This window comes from Schistocerca cancellata, unplaced genomic scaffold, assembly GCF_023864275.1.
Source record: "Schistocerca cancellata isolate TAMUIC-IGC-003103 unplaced genomic scaffold, iqSchCanc2.1 HiC_scaffold_417, whole genome shotgun sequence".
NCBI classification, from domain to species: domain Eukaryota; kingdom Metazoa; phylum Arthropoda; class Insecta; order Orthoptera; family Acrididae; genus Schistocerca; species Schistocerca cancellata.
The window spans coordinates 328,597-356,533 of NW_026046434.1; the positions used below are offsets into that span (position 1 = coordinate 328,597).

General features: G+C 42.6%; 14 non-coding genes across 14 annotated transcripts; all 14 read left to right on the plus strand.

Annotated features, from left to right (window-relative positions):
• Positions 1–1,177: 1,177 nt before the first annotated feature.
• LOC126123024 (small nucleolar RNA U3) lies at positions 1,178–1,384 on the plus strand. Its single transcript, XR_007526142.1, has one exon. It is a non-coding gene; the product is annotated as a small nucleolar RNA U3 (small nucleolar RNA).
• A 943-nt stretch (positions 1,385–2,327) lies between these two features.
• Positions 2,328–2,446, plus strand: LOC126123183 (U5 spliceosomal RNA). Its single transcript, XR_007526286.1, has one exon. It is a non-coding gene; the product is annotated as a U5 spliceosomal RNA (small nuclear RNA).
• A 2,430-nt stretch (positions 2,447–4,876) lies between these two features.
• LOC126123218 (small nucleolar RNA U3) lies at positions 4,877–5,083 on the plus strand. Its single transcript, XR_007526318.1, has one exon. It is a non-coding gene; the product is annotated as a small nucleolar RNA U3 (small nucleolar RNA).
• A 944-nt stretch (positions 5,084–6,027) lies between these two features.
• Positions 6,028–6,146, plus strand: LOC126123192 (U5 spliceosomal RNA). Its single transcript, XR_007526294.1, has one exon. It is a non-coding gene; the product is annotated as a U5 spliceosomal RNA (small nuclear RNA).
• Positions 6,147–9,613: 3,467 nt separating this feature from the next.
• On the plus strand, positions 9,614–9,820 carry LOC126123101 (small nucleolar RNA U3). Its single transcript, XR_007526212.1, has one exon. It is a non-coding gene; the product is annotated as a small nucleolar RNA U3 (small nucleolar RNA).
• A 943-nt stretch (positions 9,821–10,763) lies between these two features.
• LOC126123179 (U5 spliceosomal RNA) lies at positions 10,764–10,882 on the plus strand. Its single transcript, XR_007526282.1, has one exon. It is a non-coding gene; the product is annotated as a U5 spliceosomal RNA (small nuclear RNA).
• Positions 10,883–13,317: 2,435 nt separating this feature from the next.
• Positions 13,318–13,524, plus strand: LOC126123025 (small nucleolar RNA U3). Its single transcript, XR_007526143.1, has one exon. It is a non-coding gene; the product is annotated as a small nucleolar RNA U3 (small nucleolar RNA).
• Positions 13,525–14,468: 944 nt separating this feature from the next.
• LOC126123188 (U5 spliceosomal RNA) lies at positions 14,469–14,587 on the plus strand. The gene has a single exon (XR_007526290.1). It is a non-coding gene; the product is annotated as a U5 spliceosomal RNA (small nuclear RNA).
• A 2,433-nt stretch (positions 14,588–17,020) lies between these two features.
• Positions 17,021–17,227, plus strand: LOC126123026 (small nucleolar RNA U3). The gene has a single exon (XR_007526144.1). It is a non-coding gene; the product is annotated as a small nucleolar RNA U3 (small nucleolar RNA).
• A 943-nt stretch (positions 17,228–18,170) lies between these two features.
• LOC126123178 (U5 spliceosomal RNA) lies at positions 18,171–18,289 on the plus strand. Its single transcript, XR_007526281.1, has one exon. It is a non-coding gene; the product is annotated as a U5 spliceosomal RNA (small nuclear RNA).
• Positions 18,290–20,716: 2,427 nt separating this feature from the next.
• Positions 20,717–20,923, plus strand: LOC126123027 (small nucleolar RNA U3). The gene has a single exon (XR_007526145.1). It is a non-coding gene; the product is annotated as a small nucleolar RNA U3 (small nucleolar RNA).
• Positions 20,924–21,866: 943 nt separating this feature from the next.
• LOC126123194 (U5 spliceosomal RNA) lies at positions 21,867–21,985 on the plus strand. Its single transcript, XR_007526296.1, has one exon. It is a non-coding gene; the product is annotated as a U5 spliceosomal RNA (small nuclear RNA).
• Positions 21,986–24,418: 2,433 nt separating this feature from the next.
• LOC126123028 (small nucleolar RNA U3) lies at positions 24,419–24,625 on the plus strand. The gene has a single exon (XR_007526146.1). It is a non-coding gene; the product is annotated as a small nucleolar RNA U3 (small nucleolar RNA).
• Positions 24,626–25,568: 943 nt separating this feature from the next.
• LOC126123202 (U5 spliceosomal RNA) lies at positions 25,569–25,687 on the plus strand. Its single transcript, XR_007526303.1, has one exon. It is a non-coding gene; the product is annotated as a U5 spliceosomal RNA (small nuclear RNA).
• Positions 25,688–27,937: the final 2,250 nt, after the last annotated feature.

The window sequence follows — 27,937 nt, forward strand, 5'->3', positions numbered from 1 at the left end:
ATTTCTGTGGAATTAAGTTTTCTGTGTGTGTCTGAAAATCCAAGTGGTTCAAGTTGGTAGTTTATTTGTTGCAAGCGAAAAAAGCTTTTTAGTAAACTGAGGCACTAGCATTAGTTTCCAGTTCACTGTGACAAGGAAGCTAGTATAAAAAGTAGTTTGTGGTTTTGTTTGCAAAGAAGTGCTCATGGGATGTAAGCACTGCTTGAGATTATTCTGAGATGATTTTTTGGGGGGGGGGGGGGATTGCTAAACATCTAGCATTTTAGTAAGGAACTTGTCGGAGTAGTTGTAAAATTGTTATTTTATGAGAAATTTCTTTATTCATAGCACATGGCCATCATAGTTGAAGCATAAAGATTGGCATGGTATGCGTAGGTCTGTAAAATGTCCTGACAGTGATGTTCATAGAGACTTGTTGTATACTTTGATTCATCTGTTTAACAGTAGACATAAGAAATGTATTAGTGGAGCAAGTAGCTGTGAAATTACTGGCGTATGATTGATAGTATGGACGTGGCGCTGAGTGGAAGTGTTTGTTTAGCTGTGGGTGTTTTCATAATTGCCATGTGAGGAAAAGCAATACTCGTGATAGGCGAAAAGAGATACAGAGAGAAACACATTTATTGCGAGTATTGTATATCAGCAGCTCTTGGGCGGGTATCAAGTAAGACGCAAAGTGAAACGAAAGAGGAAGTATGCATGAAAGTGGCGATATATCGACAAGAGTTTGCACTGTTAGGGTGAGGTGAATAAACTAGTGCGGTGCGAAAATTTTCGAAGAGAGAGGCGGCTTTAAAGAAAGCACAAGAGTCCTATGAACGCCGTCTTGTGTGTTTGTCTTTCAGTGGCTATTTGGCATGTCTGCTTGCGCCATAGGATGCTACTGTATGTGCCCCAGGCCCCCATCTAGCGGCCGGAGGTGCAAGCGGTGTTTACATACAGTCTCGCGTGAGGCAATGGTCTCTCATTTCGGAAGACAAGAAGCACTGGTAGCGCACAAAATAGCTGAGTGAGATCATGGCGGCCAAGTAAGAGTAGAAGTAGGTTCTTTGCAGAATGTCCGAGCTTAAGAAATTCTTCGATAAGTAAATCGCGAAATGTGAAGAGTGTGTCGTATTCTCGTAGGGCGTGTTGACGGTCTCGTGGCATAAGTAGCGAGCGGTGATAGCTTGCTAGCAAGATCATACTTCACAGGATCATTTCTGTAGTATGTCTTCAACTCTCTCTAGTTCAAAGCTGGAGTAGACGTAACCACGATGATGAGTGGTAGCACTGTCCCTGAGCGTGAGGCTTGCGATCGAGATTCATCGCATCTTGGTTGTAATCGATGATCGTTCACCACATTCTGAGGGATGTGGGAAGGGAATAGCGCTTTCCGAGTGGTGGTTTTATTATATAGAATAGAAGCAAGCATAAGTCATACTTTTGGTATCGGGACCCGCGTCGTTGCAGAAATGTCGCTACAGGTTGTGGAAGGACTTTGATTACGACATGTCATGAAAGCCTTGTGGGAGTTTCTCGAGTGGCACGGGGACGAGCCATTTGATTTGGCCTGCTCCAAGTGCTAGGCTTGGATGACAACGACGTACTTTTGAGTTACAAGAATGAGTGAGCAACACAAGAAGAGTGCAATTGATGACCATAAAAGGCTGACACACAACACAGTCTTGATAATCAGCACTAATGCATGATGTACGGAACATTTAGGAGGAGCACGTGTGGCTAGCAGACATGAATTGAGTGATTTGCAAGGCACTGTTATCTGCAAGAAGGAATGCATGAAATTCGCAAATGAATAAGACTGGTTCAAATACTATCGGCAGAAATTTTATTTCTGTTGTCAACTAGTATTAATTAGTTGTGTGGGAGCAGGGGGATATTTCCCTTGCACCATACATCTACATACAGGTTGCGTCTGATGTGGCCTAGTTTTGCGTTCAAAGAACTATCTAGTTGTCTGTTTTTTCAGTGAACGAGTGTGGTGGGGAGGAGAGAGATTAGTGTTAGATGCAGAGCAGTGCGGGCAGTTGTGTCTCTGACGGTGGGTCGCCGAGAGGAATTGGGCGTGCTGCCATCTGTCGGCAGGTGAGGTAATGAAGCAGCTTGAATGGTGACAGAAATGATGAAAATAGTTATCTAAAGAGTAATATCGACGACATTTGGCAGACACGTATTTCAGCGCTGACAGTTAGATTGGGGTGTGTGCTTGCATGGCACTGGAAGTCTGTTGACAGTAGAGAAGTAGACAAGACGGAAAGAATTTTCCGCGTTCTCGCGGAGAAGCAATAGAGAAGCAGCCATAAGTATTGAAGTGAGGGCGTTGATCGGCACTCTGGTTTCCCTTCAAAACGAATAAATCTTTCGCCTTTTACTAAAGATTTCCGTGGAGGGGAACATTAAATGAGTGTATAAGGTATTTTTCGTAGTGCTCGGCCATTGCTGAGCCATAATCACAAGTAAAACGTAATGTAATTAACAAGAGGTAGGTTGTGTTGTGAGAATGAAGGGCGTGGAGTAGCGGATCACGTTGGATCAGGTAGATGCTTTTTTAATTTGAAAATGTAATTGGCCGTTTCGTAGTATAATGAAACAAGTACATTTGCCCTGAAATGGCTTGTAGTGTGTTAGGCGATTGTGTAAAGAGAGAGAGAGCGCTATTTATTGTCCTGGAAACTCTTGGTGAACCCTTTCCGCATCTCAGTTCTAGATGATTTGAGGGTGTTTACTTGCACTGCAGTTGCACAACAGCATATAAACCGATATTTGGAAGTGAATGATGAATTGAGAGGCTTTGTAATAAATACTAGTATGTGATTAGTAGATTGTGTTTTGAAACCCAAAATTATTTTTACCGCAGAAGTTTGTGATTTGTAGGTATGATGTGAGTGAGATTTGGGCTGTAGATGGTGGTTAGTTGGGCAGGATGAGCATTTGAATTGTTTTCAATAGAGTGGATATTAGTGGCACTGGCTTGTTGCCATAATGTGGCATTGGTTCTTTGTTCATAACAGTGTACTCAGTTTTGTAGAAGATTTAGGTGAGAAAGAGACAGTTGTTGAATATGACATAGATAGCTAGAGATGAATTGAGTAGCAATTTCCTGGTAGGTGTAGTTTGGGTATGATGTGTCTCAGTGAGAGATAAATCTTGAAATGGAAGGGTTGTTCCTAGCTACAGTCTTGGAAACTATGTATCTGCTGTTGACTCCAATGTTTTCAAGATTACTTGTGTACAAAATTGGCCAGACTTTGCTGTTTCTTCTTCAGTAAATCAGTGGAAGGTGGTGCAGATAATGGTATAAATGTTCAGTGCGTCCTGTGAGTTGTTGATGCTGCTTGTCTTTTAAGTAAAATTGATAGGGGCTCTTGATTGACCCAGCCATAGACAGAGCTGGTGCATACTTGGCTTGAGAAGACTTTGGCCAGTAAATGATGAAATACCAACACAGTGCTCACAACAAAGCTCCTTTCCCTGCATTCTAGTTTCCCTCGGGTATAGAGTGACATGATATTGGCAGAGGATGTGCAGATAATCACTTTGATCAGGCTGTTTTTTTTTTTTAATGCTCTTTTACCAGAATCCATTCATAGTGATAACTGTGTTCTCTGGTGAAACACGATGAGAACATAGTGTGAAGTGCACAGTACTAGCTATTGGAGTGTGTGTGAAAATGTGAGGTAACCACTGTTACTCCTAAATTTCTGTGGAATTAAGTTTTCTGTGTGTGTCTGAAAATCCAAGTGGTTCAAGTTGGTAGTTTATTTGTTGCAAGCGAAAAAAGCTTTTTAGTAAACTGAGGCACTAGCATTAGTTTCCAGTTCACTGTGACAAGGAAGCTAGTATAAAAAGTAGTTTGTGGTTTTGTTTGCAAAGAAGTGCTCATGGGATGTAAGCACTGCTTGAGATTATTCTGAGATGATTTTTTTTGGGGGGGGGGGATTGCTAAACATCTAGCATTTTAGTAAGGAACTTGTCGGAGTAGTTGTAAAATTGTTATTTTATGAGAAATTTCTTTATTCATAGCACATGGCCATCATAGTTGAAGCATAAAGATTGGCATGGTATGCGTAGGTCTGTAAAATGTCCTGACAGTGATGTTCATAGAGACTTGTTGTATACTTTGATTCTTCATCTGTTTAACAGTAGACATAAGAAATGTATTAGTGGAGCAAGTAGCTGTGAAATTACTGGCGTATGATTGATAGTATGGACGTGGCGCTGAGTGGAAGTGTTTGTTTAGCTGTGGGTGTTTTCATAATTGCCATGTGAGGAAAAGCAATACTCGTGATAGGCGAAAAGAGATACAGAGAGAAACACATTTATTGCGAGTATTGTATATCAGCAGCTCTTGGGCGGGTATCAAGTAAGACGCAAAGTGAAACGAAAGAGGAAGTATGCATGAAAGTGGCGATATATCGACAAGAGTTTGCACTGTTAGGGTGAGGTGAATAAACTAGTGCGGTGCGAAAATTTTCGAAGAGAGAGGCGGCTTTAAAGAAAGCACAAGAGTCCTATGAACGCCGTCTTGTGTGTTTGTCTTTCAGTGTCTATTTGGCATGTCTGCTTGCGCCATAGGATGCTACTGTATGAGCCCCAGGCCCCCATCTAGCGGCCGGAGGTGCAAGCGGTGTTTACATACAGTCTCGCGTGAGGCAATGGTCTCTCATTTCGGAAGACAAGAAGCACTGGTAGCGCACAAAATAGCTGAGTGAGATCATGGCGGCCAAGTAAGAGTAGAAGTAGGTTCTTTGCAGAATGTCCGAGCTTAAGAAATTCTTCGATAAGTAAATCGCGAAATGTGAAGAGTGTGTCGTATTCTCGTAGGGCGTGTTGACGGTCTCGTGGCATAAGTAGCGAGCGGTGATAGCTTGCTAGCAAGATCATACTTCACAGGATCATTTCTGTAGTATGTCTTCAACTCTCTCTAGTTCAAAGCTGGAGTAGACGTAACCACGATGATGAGTGGTAGCACTGTCCCTGAGCGTGAGGCTTGCGATCGAGATTCTTCGCATCTTGGTTGTAATCGATGATCGTTCACCACATTCTGAGGGATGTGGGAAGGGAATAGCGCTTTCCGAGTGGTGGTTTTATTATATAGAATAGAAGCAAGCATAAGTCATACTTTTGGTATCGGGACCCGCGTCGTTGCAGAAATGTCGCTACAGGTTGTGGAAGGACTTTGATTACGACATGTCATGAAAGCCTTGTGGGAGTTTCTCGAGTGGCACGGGGACGAGCCATTTGATTTGGCCTGCTCCAAGTGCTAGGCTTGGATGACAACGACGTACTTTTGAGTTACAAGAATGAGTGAGCAACACAAGAAGAGTGCAATTGATGACCATAAAAGGCTGACACACAACACAGTCTTGATAATCAGCACTAATGCATGATGTACGGAACATTTAGGAGGAGCACGTTTGGCTAGCAAACATGAATTGAGTGATTTGCAAGGCACTGTTATCTGCAAGAAGGAATGCATGAAATTCGCAAATGAATAAGACTGGTTCAAATACTATCGGCAGAAATTTTATTTCTGTTGTCAACTAGTATTAATTTAGTTGTGTGGGAGCAGGGGGATATTTCCCTTGCACCATACATCTACATACAGGTTGCGTCTGATGTGGCCTAGTTTTGCGTTCAAAGAACTATCTAGTTGTCTGTTTTTTCAGTGAACGAGTGTGGTGGGGAGGAGAGAGATTAGTGTTAGATGCAGAGCAGTGCGGGCAGTTGTGTCTCTGACGGTGGGTCGCCGAGAGGAATTGGGCGTGCTGCCATCTGTCGGCAGGTGAGGTAATGAAGCAGCTTGAATGGTGACAGAAATGATGAAAATAGTTATCTAAAGAGTAATATCGACGACATTTGGCAGACACGTATTTCAGCGCTGACAGTTAGTTTGGGGTGTGTGCTTGCATGGCACTGGAAGTCTGTTGACAGTAGAGAAGTAGACAAGACGGAAAGAATTTTCCGCGTTCTCGCGGAGAAGCAATAGAGAAGCAGCCATAAGTATTGAAGTGAGGGCGTTGATCGGCACTCTGGTTTCCCTTCTAAACGAATAAATCTTTCGCCTTTTACTAAAGATTTCCGTGGAGGGGAACATTAAATGAGTGTATAAGGTATTTTTCGTAGTGCTCGGCTATTGCTGAGCCATAATCACAAGTAAAACGTAATGTAATTAACAAGAGGTAGGTTGTGTTGTGAGAATGAAGGGCGTGGAGTAGCGGATCACGTTGGATCAGGTAGATGCTTTTTTAATTTGAAAATGTAATTGGCCGTTTCGTAGTATAATGAAACAAGTACATTTGCCCTGAAATGGCTTGCAGTGTGTTAGGCGATTGTGTAAAGAGAGAGAGAGCGCTATTTATTGTCCTGGAAACTCTTGGTGAACCCTTTCCGCATCTCAGTTCTAGATGATTTGAGGGTGTTTACTTGCACTGCAGTTGCACAACAGCATATAAGCCGATATTTGGAAGTGAATGATGAATTGAGAGGCTTTGTAATAAATACTAGTATGTGATTAGTAGATTGTGTTTTGAAACCCAAAATTATTTTTACCGCAGAAGTTTGTGATTTGTAGGTATGATGTGAGTGAGATTTGGGCTGTAGATGGTGGTTAGTTGGGCAGGATGAGCATTTCAATTGTTTTCAATAGAGTGGATATTAGTGGCACTGGCTTGTTGCCATAATGTGGCATTGGTTCTTTGTTCATAACAGTGTACTCAGTTTTGTAGAAGATTTAGGTGAGAAAGAGACAGTTGTTGAATATGACATAGATAGCTAGAGATGAATTGAGTAGCAATTTCCTGGTAGGTGTAGTTTGGGTATGATGTGTCTCAGTGAGAGATAAATCTTGAAATGGAAGGGTTGTTCCTAGCTACAGTCTTGGAAACTATGTATCTGCTGTTGACTCCAATGTTTTCAAGATTACTTGTGTACAAAATTGGCCAGACTTTGCTGTTTCTTCTTCAGTAAATCAGTGGAAGGTGGTGCAGATAATGGTATAAATGTTCAGTGCCTCCTGTGAGTTGTTGATGCTGCTTGTCTTTTAAGTAAAATTGATAGGGGCTCTTGATTGACCCAGCCATAGACAGAGCTGGTGCATACTTGGCTTGAGAAGACTTTGGCCAGTAAATGATGAAATACCAACACAGTGCTCACAACAAAGCTCCTTTCCCTGCATTCTAGTTTCCCTCGGGTATAGAGTGACATGATATTGGCAGAGGATGTGCAGATAATCACTTTGATCAGGCTGTTTTTTTTTTTTAATGCTCTTTTACCAGAATCCATTCATAGTGATAACTGTGTTCTCTGGTGAAACACGATGAGAACATAGTGTGAAGTGCACAGTACTAGCTATTTGAGTGTGTGTGAAAATGTGAGGTAACCACTGTTACTCCTAAATTTCTGTGGAATTAAGTTTTCTGTGTGTGTCTGAAAATCCAAGTGGTTCAAGTTGGTAGTTTATTTGTTGCAAGCGAAAAAAGCTTTTTAGTAAACTGAGGCACTAGCATTAGTTTCCAGTTCACTGTGACAAGGAAGCTAGTATAAAAAGTAGTTTGTGGTTTTGTTTGCAAAGAAGTGCTCATGGGATGTAAGCACTGCTTGAGATTATTCTGAGATGATTTTTTTTTGGGGGGGGGGGGGGAATTGCTAAACATCTAGCATTTTAGTAAGGAACTTGTCGGAGTAGTTGTAAAATTGTTATTTTATGAGAAATTTCTTTATTCATAGCACATGGCCATCATAGTTGAAGCATAAAGATTGGCATGGTATGCGTAGGTCTGTAAAATGTCCTGACAGTGATGTTCATAGAGACTTGTTGTATACTTTGATTCATCTGTTTAACAGTAGACATAAGAAATGTATTAGTGGAGCAAGTAGCTGTGAAATTACTGGCGTATGATTGATAGTATGGACGTGGCGCTGAGTGGAAGTGTTTGTTTAGCTGTGGGTGTTTTCATAATTGCCATGTGAGGAAAAGCAATACTCGTGATAGGCGAAAAGAGATACAGAGAGAAACACATTTATTGCGAGTATTGTATATCAGCAGCTCTTGGGCGGGTATCAAGTAAGACGCAAAGTGAAACGAAAGAGGAAGTATGCATGAAAGTGGCGATATATCGACAAGAGTTTGCACTGTTAGGGTGAGGTGAATAAACTAGTGCGGTGCGAAAATTTTCGAAGAGAGAGGCGGCTTTAAAGAAAGCACAAGAGTCCTATGAACGCCGTCTTGTGTGTTTGTCTTTCAGTGGCTATTTGGCATGTCTGCTTGCGCCATAGGATGCTACTGTATGTGCCCCAGGCCCCCATCTAGCGGCCGGAGGTGCAAGCGGTGTTTACATACAGTCTCGCGTGAGGCAAAATAGCTGAGTGAGATCATGGCGGCCAAGTAAGAGTAGAAGTAGGTTCTTTGCAGAATGTCCGAGCTTAAGAAATTCTTCGATAAGTAAATCGCGAAATGTGAAGAGAGTGTCGTATTCTCGTAGGGCGTGTTGACGGTCTCGTGGCATAAGTAGCGAGCGGTGATAGCTTGCTAGCCAAGGCACGCTCCCGACTCCGTCTCCTCAAGCTCCTTTCCGGCCGAACGTGGGGTCTGGAGCCCTCCACCATCCTCCACACCTATAAGTCCCTCATCCGCCCTATCCTCTGTTACGCCCATCCAGCCTGGATCTCCGCCCCCCCTTCCTTTTATAAATCCCTCCAAATCCTTGAACGCCATGCTCTCCGCCTTGCCTATCGCATCCGTCTCCCTTCCCCCACGCGGATCCTGTATGACCTTATCCCCTTCCCCCACCTCCTCCTTTTCCTCGAAAGGATACGAATCCTCTACATCTCCCGTAAACTCGATCCTCCTCACCCGCTCGTCTCCCCGATCCTCTCCCAACCCCGCCCGCTGCCGCGCCTGTACTCCCATGTCCCACCCGGTCTCCATCTCTCCACCCTCCTTACCCTCTCCCAAGGTGGCTTCCGCCAGCTCCCCCTCCCTGATGATGCCCTCCTCCCCTCCATCTACCCCTCCTACCAACTTTGATCCTCCCGCCCTCCTCCTGTGCTTGCTCCTCAGGGCACCCTCCCTCCCTTCTCTCCCTTTTCCCTCCCTCCTCCTTTTCTCGTCCCTCGTCCCCCGGGCCCCCCCTCTCCTGTCCCTATCCTCCTGTCCCCGTCTCCTCAGCCGTGGCATCCTCTTTTCCTCCCCTCTCCCCTTCCTCATCCCTGTTGCCCTCTTGGCAGGTCCCCGGACTCGCACACGCTAAGTGGACATTCGCGCGCCGGAGATCACCGCCATCAGTGTATCGTGTGTGCCGTCATGTTTAGTGTTCCGTTTCGCCGTCACGCTCCATTGTTCACCTGTGACATCGTCTTCTTCAGTGTTTGTGCGTCGGGTCTCCAGTTCCTCGTGTGGATTGTCATCAAGTGTGAACGGCTTCTTGTGCTTTTATGTTCTTGTGTCTACTGTGTTTTCCCGCCGTTTTTCTATGTAATGTCTCTCCTTTGTTTATCTCCACGTACTCTCTTCGGCTGAAGAGCAGCGTATTGTGCTGCTGCCAGCCTACCTGTTTGTTCAGGTTTCAAAATTACAATAAAGTAAAAAAAAAAAAAAAAAAAGCTTGCTAGCAAGATCATACTTCACAGGATCATTTCTGTAGTATGTCTTCAACTCTCTCTATTTCAAAGCTAGAGTATACGTAACCACGATGATGAGTGGTAGCACTATCCCTGAGCGTGAGGCTTGCGATCGAGATTCATCGCATCTTGGTTGTAATCGATGATCGTTCACCACATTCTGAGGGATGTGGGAAGGGAATAGCGCTTTCCGAGTGGTGGTTTTATTATATAGAATAGAAGCAAGCATAAGTCATACTTTTGGTATCGGGACCCGCGTCGTTGCAGAAATGTCGCTACAAGTTGTGGAAGGACTTTGATTACGACATGTCATGAAAGCCTTGTGGGAGTTTCTCGAGTGGCACGGGGACGAGCCATTTGATTTGGCCTGCTCCAAGTGCTAGGCTTGGATGACAACGACGTACTTTTGAGTTACAAGAATGAGTGAGCAACACAAGAAGAGTGCAATTGATGACCATAAAAGGCTGACACACAACACAGTCTTGATAATCAGCACTAATGCATGATGTACGGAACATTTAGGAGGAGCACGTTTGGCTAGCAAACATGAATTGAGTGATTTGCAAGGCACTGTTATCTGCAAGAAGGAATGCATGAAATTCGCAAATGAATAAGACTGGTTCAAATACTATCGGCAGAAATTTTATTTCTGTTGTCAACTAGTATTAATTAGTTGTGTGGGAGCAGGGGGATATTTCCCTTGCACCATACATCTACATACAGGTTGCGTCTGATGTGGCCTAGTTTTGCGTTCAAAGAACTATCTAGTTGTCTGTTTTTTCAGTGAACGAGTGTGGTGGGGAGGAGAGAGATTAGTGTTAGATGCAGAGCAGTGCGGGCAGTTGTGTCTCTGACGGTGGGTCGCCGAGAGGAATTGGGCGTGCTGCCATCTGTCGGCAGGTGAGGTAATGAAGCAGCTTGAATGGTGACAGAAATGATGAAAATAGTTATCTAAAGAGTAATATCGACGACATTTGGCAGACGCGTATTTCAGCGCTGACAGTTAGTTTGGGGTGTGTGCTTGCATGGCACTGGAAGTCTGTTGACAGTAGAGAAGTAGACAAGACGGAAAGAATTTTCCGCGTTCTCGCGGAGAAGCAATAGAGAAGCAGCCATAAGTATTGAAGTGAGGGCGTTGATCGGCACTCTGGTTTCCCTTCAAAACGAATAAATCTTTCGCCTTTTACTAAAGATTTCCGTGGAGGGGAACATTAAATGAGTGTATAAGGTATTTTTCGTAGTGCTCGGCTATTGCTGAGCCATAATCACAAGTAAAACGTAATGTAATTAACAAGAGGTAGGTTGTGTTGTGAGAATGAAGGGCGTGGAGTAGCGGATCACGTTGGAGTAGATGCTTTTTTAATTTGAAAATGTAATTGGCCGTTTCGTAGTATAATGAAACAAGTACATTTGCCCTGAAATGGCTTGCAGTGTGTTAGGCGATTGTGTAAAGAGAGAGAGAGAGCGCTATTTATTGTCCTGGAAACTCTTGGTGAACCCTTTCCGCATCTCAGTTCTAGATGATTTGAGGGTGTTTACTTGCACTGCAGTTGCACAACAGCATATAAGCCGATATTTGGAAGTGAATGATGAATTGAGAGGCTTTGTAATAAATACTAGTATGTGATTAGTAGATTGTGTTTTGAAACCCAAAATTATTTTTACCGCAGAAGTTTGTGATTTGTAGGTATGATGTGAGTGAGATTTGGGCTGTAGATGGTGGTTAGTTGGGCAGGATGAGCATTTGAATTGTTTTCAATAGAGTGGATATTAGTGGCACTGGCTTGTTGCCATAATGTGGCATTGGTTCTTTGTTCATAACAGTGTACTCAGTTTTGTAGAAGATTTAGGTGAGAAAGAGACAGTTGTTGAATATGACATAGATAGCTAGAGATGAATTGAGTAGCAATTTCCTGGTAGGTGTAGTTTGGGTATGATGTGTCTCAGTGAGAGATAAATCTTGAAATGGAAGGGTTGTTCCTAGCTACAGTCTTGGAAACTATGTATCTGCTGTTGACTCCAATGTTTTCAAGATTACTTGTGTACAAAATTGGCCAGACTTTGCTGTTTCTTCTTCAGTAAATCAGTGGAAGGTGGTGCAGATAATGGTATAAATGTTCAGTGCCTCCTGTGAGTTGTTGATGCTGCTTGTCTTTTAAGTAAAATTGATAGGGGCTCTTGATTGACCCAGCCATAGACAGAGCTGGTGCATACTTGGCTTGAGAAGACTTTGGCCAGTAAATGATGAAATACCAACACAGTGCTCACAACAAAGCGCCTTTCCCTGCATTCTAGTTTCCCTCGGGTATAGAGTGACATGATATTGGCAGAGGATGTGCAGATAATCACTTTGATCAGGCTGTTTTTTTTTTAATGCTCTTTTACCAGAATCCATTCATAGTGATAACTGTGTTCTCTGGTGAAACACGATGAGAACATAGTGTGAAGTGCACAGAACTAGCTATTTGAGTGTGTGTGAAAATGTGAGGTAACCACTGTTACTCCTAAATTTCTGTGGAATTAAGTTTTCTGTGTGTGTCTGAAAATCCAAGTGGTTCAAGTTGGTAGTTTATTTGTTGCAAGCGAAAAAAGCTTTTTAGTAAACTGAGGCACTAGCATTAGTTTCCAGTTCACTGTGACAAGGAAGCTAGTATAAAAAGTAGTTTGTGGTTTTGTTTGCAAAGAAGTGCTCATGGGATGTAAGCATTGCTTGAGATTATTCTGAGATGATTTTTTTTTGGGGGGGGGGGGGGGAGGGATTGCTAAACATCTAGCATTTTAGTAAGGAACTTGTCGGAGTAGTTGTAAAATTGTTATTTTATGAGAAATTTCTTTATTCATAGCACATGGCCATCATAGTTGAAGCATAAAGATTGGCATGGTATGCGTAGGTCTGTAAAATGTCCTGACAGTGATGTTCATAGAGACTTGTTGTATACTTTGATTCTTCATCTGTTTAACAGTAGACATAAGAAATGTATTAGTGGAGCAAGTAGCTGTGAAATTACTGGCGTATGATTGGTAGTATTGACGTGGCGCTGAGTGGAAGTGTTTGTTTAGCTGTGGGTGTTTTCATAATTGCCATGTGAGGAAAAGCAATACTCGTGATAGGCGAAAAGAGATACAGAGAGAAACACATTTATTGCGAGTATTGTATATCAGCAGCTCTTGGGCGGGTATCAAGTAAGACGCAAAGTGAAACGAAAGAGGAAGTATGCATGAAAGTGGCGATATATCGACAAGAGTTTGCACTGTTAGGGTGAGGTGAATAAACTAGTGCGGTGCGAAAATTTTCGAAGAGAGAGGCGGCTTTAAAGAAAGCACAAGAGTCCTATGAACGCCGTCTTGTGTGTTTGTCTTTCAGTGGCTATTTGGCATGTCTGCTTGCGCCATAGGATGCTACTGTATGTGCCCCAGGCCCCCATCTAGCGGCCGGAGGTGCAAGCGGTGTTTACATACAGTCTCGCGTGAGGCAATGGTCTCTCATTTCGGAAGACAAGAAGCACTGGTAGCGCACAAAATAGCTGAGTGAGATCATGGCGGCCAAGTAAGAGTAGAAGTAGGTTCTTTGCAGAATGTCCGAGCTTAAGAAATTCTTCGATAAGTAAATCGCGAAATGTGAAGAGTGTGTCGTATTCTCGTAGGGCGTGTTGACGGTCTCGTGGCATAAGTAGCGAGCGGTGATAGCTTGCTAGCAAGATCATACTTCACAGGATCATTTCTGTAGTATGTCTTCAACTCTCTCTAGTTCAAAGCTGGAGTAGACGTAACCACGATGATGAGTGGTAGCACTGTCCCTGAGCGTGAGGCTTGCGATCGAGATTCATCGCATCTTGGTTGTAATCGATGATCGTTCACCACATTCTGAGGGATGTGGGAAGGGAATAGCGCTTTCCGAGTGGTGGTTTTATTATATAGAATAGAAGCAAGCATAAGTCATACTTTTGGTATCGGGACCCGCGTCGTTGCAGAAATGTCGCTACAGGTTGTGGAAGGACTTTGATTACGACATGTCATGAAAGCCTTGTGGGAGTTTCTCGAGTGGCACGGGGACGAGCCATTTGATTTGGCCTGCTCCAAGTGCTAGGCTTGGATGACAACGACGTACTTTTGAGTTACAAGAATGAGTGAGCAACACAAGAAGAGTGCAATTGATGACCATAAAAGGCTGACACACAACACAGTCTTGATAATCAGCACTAATGCATGATGTACGGAACATTTAGGAGGAGCACGTTTGGCTAGCAAACATGAATTGAGTGATTTGCAAGGCACTGTTATCTGCAAGAAGGAATGCATGAAATTCGCAAATGAATAAGACTGGTTCAAATACTATCGGCAGAAATTTTATTTCTGTTGTCAACTAGTATTAATTAGTTGTGTGGGAGCAGGGGGATATTTCCCTTGCACCATACATCTACATACAGGTTGCGTCTGATGTGGCCTAGTTTTGCGTTCAAAGAACTATCTAGTTGTCTGTTTTTTCAGTGAACGAGTGTGGTGGGGAGGAGAGAGATTAGTGTTAGATGCAGAGCAGTGCGGGCAGTTGTGTCTCTGACGGTGGGTCGCCGAGAGGAATTGGGCGTGCTGCCATCTGTCGGCAGGTGAGGTAATGAAGCAGCTTGAATGGTGACAGAAATGATGAAAATAGTTATCTAAAGAGTAATATCGACGACATTTGGCAGACACGTATTTCAGCGCTGACAGTTAGTTTGGGGTGTGTGCTTGCATGGCACTGGAAGTGTGTTGACAGTAGAGAAGTAGACAAGACGGAAAGAATTTTCCGCGTTCTCGCGGAGAAGCAATAGAGAAGCAGCCATAAGTATTGAAGTGAGGGCGTTGATCGGCACTCTTGGTTTCCCTTCAAAACGAATAAATCTTTCGCCTTTTACTAAAGATTTCCGTGGAGGGGAACATTAAATGAGTCTATAAGGTATTTTTCGTAGTGCTCGGCTATTGCTGAGCCATAATCACAAGTAAAACGTAATGTAATTAACAAGAGGTAGGTTGTGTTGTGAGAATGAAGGGCGTGGAGTAGCGGATCACGTTGGATCAGGTAGATGCTTTTTTAATTTGAAAATGTAATTGGCCGTTTCGTAGTATAATGAAACAAGTACATTTGCCCTGAAATGGCTTGCAGTGTGTTAGGCGATTGTGTAAAGAGAGAGAGAGCGCTATTTATTGTCCTGGAAACTCTTGGTGAACCCTTTCCGCATCTCAGTTCTAGATGATTTGAGGGTGTTTACTTGCACTGCAGTTGCACAACAGCATATAAGCCGATATTTGGAAGTGAATGATGAATTGAGAGGCTTTGTAATAAATACCAGTATGTGATTAGTAGATTGTGTTTTGAAACCCAAAATTATTTTTACCGCAGAAGTTTGTGATTTGTAGGTATGATGTGAGTGAGATTTGGGCTGTAGATGGTGGTTAGTTGGGCAGGATGAGCATTTGAATTGTTTTCAATAGAGTGGATATTAGTGGCACTGGCTTGTTGCCATAATGTGGCATTGGTTCTTTGTTCATAACAGTGTACTCAGTTTTGTAGAAGATTTAGGTGAGAAAGAGACAGTTGTTGAATATGACATAGATAGCTAGAGATGAATTGAGTAGCAATTTCCTGGTAGGTGTAGTTTGGGTATGATGTGTCTCAGTGAGAGATAAATCTTGAAATGGAAGGGTTGTTCCTAGCTACAGTCTTGGAAACTATGTATCTGCTGTTGACTCCAATGTTTTCAAGATTACTTGTGTACAAAATTGGCCAGACTTTGCTGTTTCTTCTTCAGTAAATCAGTGGAAGGTGGTGCAGATAATGGTATAAATGTTCAGTGCCTCCTGTGAGTTGTTGATGCTGCTTGTCTTTTAAGTAAAATTGATAGGGGCTCTTGATTGACCCAGCCATAGACAGAGCTGGTGCATACTTGGCTTGAGAAGACTTTGGCCAGTAAATGATGAAATACCAACACAGTGCTCACAACAAAGCTCCTTTCCCTGCATTCTAGTTTCCCTCGGGTATAGAGTGACATGATATTGGCAGAGGATGTGCAGATAATCACTTTGATCAGGCTGTTTTTTTTTTAATGCTCTTTTACCAGAATTCATTCATAGTGATAACTGTGTTCTCTGGTGAAACACGATGAGAACATAGTGTGAAGTGCACAGAACTAGCTATTTGAGTGTGTGTGAAAATGTGAGGTAACCACTGTTACTCCTAAATTTCTGTGGAATTAAGTTTTCTGTGTGTGTCTGAAAATCCAAGTGGTTCAAGTTGGTAGTTTATTTGTTGCAAACGAAAAAAGCTTTTTAGTAAACTGAGGCACTAGCATTAGTTTCCTGTTCACTGTGACAAGGAAGCTAGTATAATAAGTAGTTTGTGGTTTTGTTTGCAAAGAAGTGCTCATGGGATGTAAGCACTGCTTGAGATTATTCTGAGATGATTTTGGGGGGGGGGGGGGGAGGGGATTGCTAAACATCTAGCATTTTAGTAAGGAACTTGTCGGAGTAGTTGTAAAATTGTTATTTTATGAGAAATTTCTTTATTCATAGCACATGGCCATCATAGTTGAAGCATAAAGATTGGCATGGTATGCGTAGGTCTGTAAAATGTCCTGACAGTGATGTTCATAGAGACTTGTTGTATACTTTGATTCTTCATCTGTTTAACAGTAGACATAAGAAATGTATTAGTGGAGCAAGTAGCTGTGAAATTACTGGCGTATGATTGATAGTATGGACGTGGCGCTGAGTGGAAGTGTTTGTTTAGCTGTGGGTGTTTTCATAATTGCCATGTGAGGAAAAGCAATACTCGTGATAGGCGAAAAGAGATACAGAGAGAAACACATTTATTGCGAGTATTGTATATCAGCAGCTCTTGGGCGGGTATCAAGTAAGACGCAAAGTGAAACGAAAGAGGAAGTATGCATGAAAGTGGCGATATATCGACAAGAGTTTGCACTGTTAGGGTGAGGTGAATAAACTAGTGCGGTGCGAAAATTTTCGAAGAGAGAGGCGGCTTTAAAGAAAGCACAAGAGTCCTATGAACGCCGTCTTGTGTGTTTGTCTTTCAGTGGCTATTTGGCATGTCTGCTTGCGCCATAGGATGCTACTGTATGTGCCCCAGGCCCCCATCTAGCGGCCGGAGGTGCAAGCGGTGTTTACATACAGTCTCGCGTGAGGCAATGGTCTCTCATTTCGGAAGACAAGAAGCACTGGTAGCGCACAAAATAGCTGAGTGAGATCATGGCGGCCAAGTAAGAGTAGAAGTAGGTTCTTTGCAGAATGTCCGAGCTTAAGAAATTCTTCGATAAGTAAATCGCGAAATGTGAAGAGTGTGTCGTATTCTCGTAGGGCGTGTTGACGGTCTCGTGGCATAAGTAGCGAGCGGTGATAGCTTGCTAGCAAGATCATACTTCACAGGATCATTTCTGTAGTATGTCTTCAACTCTCTCTAGTTCAAAGCTGGAGTAGACGTAACCACGATGATGAGTGGTAGCACTGTCCCTGAGCGTGAGGCTTGCGATCGAGATTCATCGCATCTTGGTTGTAATCGATGATCGTTCACCACATTCTGAGGGATGTGGGAAGGGAATAGCGCTTTCCGAGTGGTGGTTTTATTATATAGAATAGAAGCAAGCATAAGTCATACTTTTGGTATCGGGACCCGCGTCGTTGCAGAAATGTCGCTACAGGTTGTGGAAGGACTTTGATTACGACATGTCATGAAAGCCTTGTGGGAGTTTCTCGAGTGGCACGGGGACGAGCCATTTGATTTGGCCTGCTCCAAGTGCTAGGCTTGGATGACAACGACGTACTTTTGAGTTACAAGAATGAGTGAGCAACACAAGAAGAGTGCAATTGATGACCATAAAAGGCTGACACACAACACAGTCTTGATAATCAGCACTAATGCATGATGTACGGAACATTTAGGAGGAGCACGTTTGGCTAGCAAACATGAATTGAGTGATTTGCAAGGCACTGTTATCTGCAAGAAGGAATGCATGAAATTCGCAAATGAATAAGACTGGTTCAAATACTATCGGCAGAAATTTTATTTCTGTTGTCAACTAGTATTAATTAGTTGTGTGGGAGCAGGGGGATATTTCCCTTGCACCATACATCTACATACAGGTTGCGTCTGATGTGGCCTAGTTTTGCGTTCAAAGAACTATCTAGTTGTCTGTTTTTTCAGTGAACGAGTGTGGTGGGGAGGAGAGAGATTAGTGTTAGATGCAGAGCAGTGCGGGCAGTTGTGTCTCTGACGGTGGGTCGCCGAGAGGAATTGGGCGTGCTGCCATCTGTCGGCAGGTGAGGTAATGAAGCAGCTTGAATGGTGACAGAAATGATGAAAATAGTTATCTAAAGAGTAATATCGACGACATTTGGCAGACGCGTATTTCAGCGCTGACAGTTAGTTTGGGGTGTGTGCTTGCATGGCACTGGAAGTCTGTTGACAGTAGAGAAGTAGACAAGGCGGAAAGAATTTTCCGCGTTCTCGCGGAGAAGCAATAGAGAAGCAGCCATAAGTATTGAAGTGAGGGCGTTTATCGGCACTCTGGTTTCCCTTCAAAGCGAATAAATCTTTCGCCTTTTACTAAAGATTTCCGTGGAGGGGAACATTAAATGAGTCTATAAGGTATTTTTCGTAGTGCTCGGCTATTGCTGAGCCATAATCACAAGTAAAACGTAATGTAATTAACAAGAGGTAGGTTGTGTTGTGAGAATGAAGGGCGTGGAGTAGCGGATCACGTTGGATCAGGTAGATGCTTTTTTAATTTGAAAATGTAATTGGCCGTTTCGTAGTATAATGAAACAAGTACATTTGCCCTGAAATGGCTTGCAGTGTGTTAGGCGATTGTGTAAAGAGAGAGAGAGCGCTATTTATTGTCCTGGAAACTCTTGGTGAACCCTTTCCGCATCTCAGTTCTAGATGATTTGAGGGTGTTTACTTGCACTGCAGTTGCACAACAGCATATAAGCCGATATTTGGAAGTGAATGATGAATTGAGAGGCTTTGTAATAAATACTAGTATGTGATTAGTAGATTGTGTTTTGAAACCCAAAATTATTTTTACCGCAGAAGTTTGTGATTTGTAGGTATGATGTGAGTGAGATTTGGGCTGTAGATGGTGGTTAGTTGGGCAGGATGAGCATTTGAATTGTTTTCAATAGAGTGGATATTAGTGGCACTGGCTTGTTGCCATAATGTGGCATTGTTTCTTTGTTCATAACAGTGTACTCAGTTTTGTAGAAGATTTAGGTGAGAAAGAGACAGTTGTTGAATATGACATAGATAGCTAGAGATGAATTGAGTAGCAATTTCCTGGTAGGTGTAGTTTGGGTATGATGTGTCTCAGTGAGAGATAAATCTTGAAATGGAAGGGTTGTTCCTAGCTACAGTCTTGGAAACTATGTATCTGCTGTTGACTCCAATGTTTTCAAGATTACTTGTGTACAAAATTGGCCAGACTTTGCTGTTTCTTCTTCAGTAAATCAGTGGAAGGTGGTGCAGATAATGGTATAAATGTTCAGTGCCTCCTGTGAGTTGTTGATGCTGCTTGTCTTTTAAGTAAAATTGATAGGGGCTCTTGATTGACCCAGCCATAGACAGAGCTGGTGCATACTTGGCTTGAGAAGACTTTGGCCAGTAAATGATGAAATACCAACACAGTGCTCACAACAAAGCTCCTTTCCCTGCATTCTAGTTTCCCTCGGGTATAGAGTGACATGATATTGGCAGAGGATGTGCAGATAATCACTTTGATCAGGCTGTTTTTTTTTTTTTTAATGCTCTTTTACCAGAATCCATTCATAGTGATAACTGTGTTCTCTGGTGAAACACGATGAGAACATAGTGTGAAGTGCACAGAACTAGCTATTTGAGTGTGTGTGTAAATGTGAGGTAACCACTGTTACTCCTAAATTTCTGTGGAATTAAGTTTTCTGTGTGTGTCTGAAAATCCAAGTGGTTCAAGTTGGTAGTTTATTTGTTGCAAGCGAAAAAAGCTTTTTAGTAAACTGAGGCACTAGCATTAGTTTCCTGTTCACTGTGACAAGGAAGCTAGTATAAAAAGTAGTTTGTGGTTTTGTTTGCAAAGAAGTGCTCATGGGATGTAAGCACTGCTTGAGATTATTCTGAGATGATTTTGGGGGGGGGGATTGCTAAACATCTAGCATTTTAGTAAGGAACTTGTCGGAGTAGTTGTAAAATTGTTATTTTATGAGAAATTTCTTTATTCATAGCACATGGCCATCATAGTTGAAGCATAAAGATTGGCATGGTATGCGTAGGTCTGTAAAATGTCCTGACAGTGATGTTCATAGAGACTTGTTGTATACTTTGATTCTTCATCTGTTTAACAGTAGACATAAGAAATGTATTAGTGGAGCAAGTAGCTGTGAAATTACTGGCGTATGATTGGTAGTATTGACGTGGCGCTGAGTGGAAGTGTTTGTTTAGCTGTGGGTGTTTTCATAATTGCCATGTGAGGAAAAGCAATACTCGTGATAGGCGAAAAGAGATACAGAGAGAAACACATTTATTGCGAGTATTGTATATCAGCAGCTCTTGGGCGGGTATCAAGTAAGACGCAAAGTGAAACGAAAGAGGAAGTATGCATGAAAGTGGCGATATATCGACAAGAGTTTGCACTGTTAGGGTGAGGTGAATAAACTAGTGCGGTGCGAAAATTTTCGAAGAGAGAGGCGGCTTTAAAGAAAGCACAAGAGTCCTATGAACGCCGTCTTGTGTGTTTGTCTTTCAGTGGCTATTTGGCATGTCTGCTTGCGCCATAGGATGCTACTGTATGTGCCCCAGGCCCCCATCTAGCGGCCGGAGGTGCAAGCGGTGTTTACATACAGTCTCGCGTGAGGCAATGGTCTCTCATTTCGGAAGACAAGAAGCACTGGTAGCGCACAAAATAGCTGAGTGAGATCATGGCGGCCAAGTAAGAGTAGAAGTAGGTTCTTTGCAGAATGTCCGAGCTTAAGAAATTCTTCGATAAGTAAATCGCGAAATGTGAAGAGTGTGTCGTATTCTCGTAGGGCGTGTTGACGGTCTCGTGGCATAAGTAGCGAGCGGTGATAGCTTGCTAGCAAGATCATACTTCACAGGATCATTTCTGTAGTATGTCTTCAACTCTCTCTAGTTCAAAGCTGGAGTAGACGTAACCACGATGATGAGTGGTAGCACTGTCCCTGAGCGTGAGGCTTGCGATCGAGATTCATCGCATCTTGGTTGTAATCGATGATCGTTCACCACATTCTGAGGGATGTGGGAAGGGAATAGCGCTTTCCGAGTGGTGGTTTTATTATATAGAATAGAAGCAAGCATAAGTCATACTTTTGGTATCGGGACCCGCGTCGTTGCAGAAATGTCGCTACAGGTTGTGGAAGGACTTTGATTACGACATGTCATGAAAGCCTTGTGGGAGTTTCTCGAGTGGCACGGGGACGAGCCATTTGATTTGGCCTGCTCCAAGTGCTAGGCTTGGATGACAACGACGTACTTTTGAGTTACAAGAATGAGTGAGCAACACAAGAAGAGTGCAATTGATGACCATAAAAGGCTGACACACAACACAGTCTTGATAATCAGCACTAATGCATGATGTACGGAACATTTAGGAGGAGCACGTTTGGCTAGCAAACATGAATTGAGTGATTTGCAAGGCACTGTTATCTGCAAGAAGGAATGCATGAAATTCGCAAATGAATAAGACTGGTTCAAATACTATCGGCAGAAATTTTATTTCTGTTGTCAACTAGTATTAATTAGTTGTGTGGGAGCAGGGGGATATTTCCCTTGCACCATACATCTACATACAGGTTGCGTCTGATGTGGCCTAGTTTTGCGTTCAAAGAACTATCTAGTTGTCTGTTTTTTCAGTGAACGAGTGTGGTGGGGAGGAGAGAGATTAGTGTTAGATGCAGAGCAGTGCGGGCAGTTGTGTCTCTGACGGTGGGTCGCCGAGAGGAATTGGGCGTGCTGCCATCTGTCGGCAGGTGAGGTAATGAAGCAGCTTGAATGGTGACAGAAATGATGAAAATAGTTATCTAAAGAGTAATATCGACGACATTTGGCAGACACGTATTTCAGCGCTGACAGTTAGTTTGGGGTGTGTGCTTGCATGGCACTGGAAGTCTGTTGACAGTAGAGAAGTAGACAAGACGGAAAGAATTTTCCGCGTTCTCGCGGAGAAGCAATAGAGAAGCAGCCATAAGTATTGAAGTGAGGGCGTTGATCGGCACTCTGGTTTCCCTTCTAAACGAATAAATCTTTCGCCTTTTACTAAAGATTTCCGTGGAGGGGAACATTAAATGAGTGTATAAGGTATTTTTCGTAGTGCTCGGCTATTGCTGAGCCATAATCACAAGTAAAACGTAATGTAATTAACAAGAGGTAGGTTGTGTTGTGAGAATGAAGGGCGTGGAGTAGCGGATCACGTTGGATCAGGTAGATGCTTTTTTAATTTGAAAATGTAATTGGCCGTTTCGTAGTATAATGAAACAAGTACATTTGCCCTGAAATGGCTTGCAGTGTGTTAGGCGATTGTGTAAAGAGAGAGAGAGAGCGCTGTTTATTGTCCTGGAAACTCTTGGTGAACCCTTTCCGCATCTCAGTTCTAGATGATTTGAGGGTGTTTACTTGCACTGCAGTTGCACAACAGCATATAAGCCGATATTTGGAAGTGAATGATGAATTGAGAGGCTTTGTAATAAATACTAGTATGTGATTAGTAGATTGTGTTTTGAAACCCAAAATTATTTTTACCGCAGAAGTTTGTGATTTGTAGGTATGATGTGAGTGAGATTTGGGCTGTAGATGGTGGTTAGTTGGGCAGGATGAGCATTTCAATTGTTTTCAATAGAGTGGATATTAGTGGCACTGGCTTGTTGCCATAATGTGGCATTGGTTCTTTGTTCATAACAGTGTACTCAGTTTTGTAGAAGATTTAGGTGAGAAAGAGACAGTTGTTGAATATGACATAGATAGCTAGAGATGAATTGAGTAGCAATTTCCTGGTAGGTGTAGTTTGGGTATGATGTGTCTCAGTGAGAGATAAATCTTGAAATGGAAGGGTTGTTCCTAGCTACAGTCTTGGAAACTATGTATCTGCTGTTGACTCCAATGTTTTCAAGATTACTTGTGTACAAAATTGGCCAGACTTTGCTGTTTCTTCTTCAGTAAATCAGTGGAAGGTGGTGCAGATAATGGTACAAATGTTCAGTGCCTCCTGTGAGTTGTTGATGCTGCTTGTCTTTTAAGTAAAATTGATAGGGGCTCTTGATTGACCCAGCCATAGACAGAGCTGGTGCATACTTGGCTTGAGAAGACTTTGGCCAGTAAATGATGAAATACCAACACAGTGCTCACAACAAAGCTCCTTTCCCTGCATTCTAGTTTCCCTCGGGTATAGAGTGACATGATATTGGCAGAGGATGTGCAGATAATCACTTTGATCAGGCTGTTTTTTTTTTTTAATGCTCTTTTACCAGAATTCATTCATAGTGATAACTGTGTTCTCTGGTGAAACACGATGAGAACATAGTGTGAAGTGCACAGAACTAGCTATTTGAGTGTGTGTGAAAATGTGAGGTAACCACTGTTACTCCTAAATTTCTGTGGAATTAAGTTTTCTGTGTGTGTCTGAAAATCCAAGTGGTTCAAGTTGGTAGTTTATTTGTTGCAAACGAAAAAAGCTTTTTAGTAAACTGAGGCACTAGCATTAGTTTCCTGTTCACTGTGACAAGGAAGCTAGTATAAAAAGTAGTTTGTGGTTTTGTTTGCAAAGAAGTGCTCATGGGATGTAAGCACTGCTTGAGATTATTCTGAGATGATTTTGGGGGGGGGGGAGGGGATTGCTAAACATCTAGCATTTTAGTAAGGAACTTGTCGGAGTAGTTGTAAAATTGTTATTTTATGAGAAATTTCTTTATTCATAGCACATGGCCATCATAGTTGAAGCATAAAGATTGGCATGGTATGCGTAGGTCTGTAAAATGTCCTGACAGTGATGTTCATAGAGACTTGTTGTATACTTTGATTCTTCATCTGTTTAACAGTAGACATAAGAAATGTATTAGTGGAGCAAGTAGCTGTGAAATTACTGGCGTATGATTGATAGTATGGACGTGGCGCTGAGTGGAAGTGTTTGTTTAGCTGTGGGTGTTTTCATAATTGCCATGTGAGGAAAAGCAATACTCGTGATAGGCGAAAAGAGATACAGAGAGAAACACATTTATTGCGAGTATTGTATATCAGCAGCTCTTGGGCGGGTATCAAGTAAGACGCAAAGTGAAACGAAAGAGGAAGTATGCATGAAAGTGGCGATATATCGACAAGAGTTTGCACTGTTAGGGTGAGGTGAATAAACTAGTGCGGTGCGAAAATTTTCGAAGAGAGAGGCGGCTTTAAAGAAAGCACAAGAGTCCTATGAACGCCGTCTTGTGTGTTTGTCTTTCAGTGGCTATTTGGCATGTCTGCTTGCGCCATAGGATGCTACTGTATGTGCCCCAGGCCCCCATCTAGCGGCCGGAGGTGCAAGCGGTGTTTACATACAGTCTCGCGTGAGGCAATGGTCTCTCATTTCGGAAGACAAGAAGCACTGGTAGCGCACAAAATAGCTGAGTGAGATCATGGCGGCCAAGTAAGAGTAGAAGTAGGTTCTTTGCAGAATGTCCGAGCTTAAGAAATTCTTCGATAAGTAAATCGCGAAATGTGAAGAGTGTGTCGTATTCTCGTAGGGCGTGTTGACGGTCTCGTGGCATAAGTAGCGAGCGGTGATAGCTTGCTAGCAAGATCATACTTCACAGGATCATTTCTGTAGTATGTCTTCAACTCTCTCTAGTTCAAAGCTGGAGTAGACGTAACCACGATGATGAGTGGTAGCACTGTCCCTGAGCGTGAGGCTTGCGATCGAGATTCATCGCATCTTGGTTGTAATCGATGATCGTTCACCACATTCTGAGGGATGTGGGAAGGGAATAGCGCTTTCCGAGTGGTGGTTTTATTATATAGAATAGAAGCAAGCATAAGTCATACTTTTGGTATCGGGACCCGCGTCGTTGCAGAAATGTCGCTACAGGTTGTGGAAGGACTTTGATTACGACATGTCATGAAAGCCTTGTGGGAGTTTCTCGAGTGGCACGGGGACGAGCCATTTGATTTGGCCTGCTCCAAGTGCTAGGCTTGGATGACAACGACGTACTTTTGAGTTACAAGAATGAGTGAGCAACACAAGAAGAGTGCAATTGATGACCATAAAAGGCTGACACACAACACAGTCTTGATAATCAGCACTAATGCATGATGTACGGAACATTTAGGAGGAGCACGTTTGGCTAGCAAACATGAATTGAGTGATTTGCAAGGCACTGTTATCTGCAAGAAGGAATGCATGAAATTCGCAAATGAATAAGACTGGTTCAAATACTATCGGCAGAAATTTTATTTCTGTTGTCAACTAGTATTAATTAGTTGTGTGGGAGCAGGGGGATATTTCCCTTGCACCATACATCTACATACAGGTTGCGTCTGATGTGGCCTAGTTTTGCGTTCAAAGAACTATCTAGTTGTCTGTTTTTTCAGTGAACGAGTGTGGTGGGGAGGAGAGAGATTAGTGTTAGATGCAGAGCAGTGCGGGCAGTTGTGTCTCTGACGGTGGGTCGCCGAGAGGAATTGGGCGTGCTGCCATCTGTCGGCAGGTGAGGTAATGAAGCAGCTTGAATGGTGACAGAAATGATGAAAATAGTTATCTAAAGAGTAATATCGACGACATTTGGCAGACGCGTATTTCAGCGCTGACAGTTAGTTTGGGGTGTGTGCTTGCATGGCACTGGAAGTCTGTTGACAGTAGAGAAGTAGACAAGGCGGAAAGAATTTTCCGCGTTCTCGCGGAGAAGCAATAGAGAAGCAGCCATAAGTATTGAAGTGAGGGCGTTTATCGGCACTCTGGTTTCCCTTCAAAGCGAATAAATCTTTCTCCTTTTACTAAAGATTTCCGTGGAGGGGAACATTAAATGAGTCTATAAGGTATTTTTCGTAGTGCTCGGCTATTGCTGAGCCATAATCACAAGTAAAACGTAATGTAATTAACAAGAGGTAGGTTGTGTTGTGAGAATGAAGGGCGTGGAGTAGCGGATCACGTTGGATCAGGTAGATGCTTTTTTAATTTGAAAATGTAATTGGCCGTTTCGTAGTATAATGAAACAAGTACATTTGCCCTGAAATGGCTTGCAGTGTGTTAGGCGATTGTGTAAAGAGAGAGAGAGCGCTATTTATTGTCCTGGAAACTCTTGGTGAACCCTTTCCGCATCTCAGTTCTAGATGATTTGAGGGTGTTTACTTGCACTGCAGTTGCACAACAGCATATAAGCCGATATTTGGAAGTGAATGATGAATTGAGAGGCTTTGTAATAAATACTAGTATGTGATTAGTAGATTGTGTTTTGAAACCCAAAATTATTTTTACCGCAGAAGTTTGTGATTTGTAGGTATGATGTGAGTGAGATTTGGGCTGTAGATGGTGGTTAGTTGGGCAGGATGAGCATTTGAATTGTTTTCAATAGAGTGGATATTAGTGGCACTGGCTTGTTGCCATAATGTGGCATTGTTTCTTTGTTCATAACAGTGTACTCAGTTTTGTAGAAGATTTAGGTGAGAAAGAGACAGTTGTTGAATATGACATAGATAGCTAGAGATGAATTGAGTAGCAATTTCCTGGTAGGTGTAGTTTGGGTATGATGTGTCTCAGTGAGAGATAAATCTTGAAATGGAAGGGTTGTTCCTAGCTACAGTCTTGGAAACTATGTATCTGCTGTTGACTCCAATGTTTTCAAGATTACTTGTGTACAAAATTGGCCAGACTTTGCTGTTTCTTCTTCAGTAAATCAGTGGAAGGTGGTGCAGATAATGGTATAAATGTTCAGTGCCTCCTGTGAGTTGTTGATGCTGCTTGTCTTTTAAGTAAAATTGATAGGGGCTCTTGATTGACCCAGCCATAGACAGAGCTGGTGCATACTTGGCTTGAGAAGACTTTGGCCAGTAAATGATGAAATACCAACACAGTGCTCACAACAAAGCTCCTTTCCCTGCATTCTAGTTTCCCTCGGGTATAGAGTGACATGATATTGGCAGAGGATGTGCAGATAATCACTTTGATCAGGCTGTTTTTTTTTTTTTTAATGCTCTTTTACCAGAATCCATTCATAGTGATAACTGTGTTCTCTGGTGAAACACGATGAGAACATAGTGTGAAGTGCACAGAACTAGCTATTTGAGTGTGTGTGTAAATGTGAGGTAACCACTGTTACTCCTAAATTTCTGTGGAATTAAGTTTTCTGTGTGTGTCTGAAAATCCAAGTGGTTCAAGTTGGTAGTTTATTTGTTGCAAGCGAAAAAAGCTTTTTAGTAAACTGAGGCACTAGCATTAGTTTCCTGTTCACTGTGACAAGGAAGCTAGTATAAAAAGTAGTTTGTGGTTTTGTTTGCAAAGAAGTGCTCATGGGATGTAAGCACTGCTTGAGATTATTCTGAGATGATTTTGGGGGGGGGGGGGATTGCTAAACATCTAGCATTTTAGTAAGGAACTTGTCGGAGTAGTTGTAAAATTGTTATTTTATGAGAAATTTCTTTATTCATAGCACATGGCCATCATAGTTGAAGCATAAAGATTGGCATGGTATGCGTAGGTCTGTAAAATGTCCTGACAGTGATGTTCATAGAGACTTGTTGTATACTTTGATTCTGTAAAGTTAGTTCGCCTCCACGTGGTGCACCCTGGGTAACGCTAAATGAACTAACACAACTGGCGGCAGACCGAACGAAGAATTCCTGCCCCACATCGCAGTGAAACAGAACGACAGACAAAGCGCTATGCAAGATACATACAACGGTCCTTTTAGGGACCAACTGACAAAGGATCTCGGACCATGCATCCGAATCTGCCATTTTAACATTGAGGGCATAAGCAGAGCAAAATGTCAAGTATTGCAGAGAATTTTACACGATAACGACAATGACCTGGTAGCCATACAGGAAACTCATGCTGAAAATAGAGCCCAACTTGAAGCTAGAGGACGGATTCTGGGATATGATCTACTTGGAGCCACGTATGACAGACACTATGGCGTTGCGACATATGTGCGTGGGGACATAGAGGACGCCTTTCCAGTTGAAGCCTCCATTGCAAATGATATCCATGAAGTTGTCATCAAAATAGGAGAAGTTACAGTAACTAACATCTATAAACCTCCTGCTACTACATGGCCAGCTGAAGTGATAAAGATCCACCCACACCCAAGCGTATACGTTGGG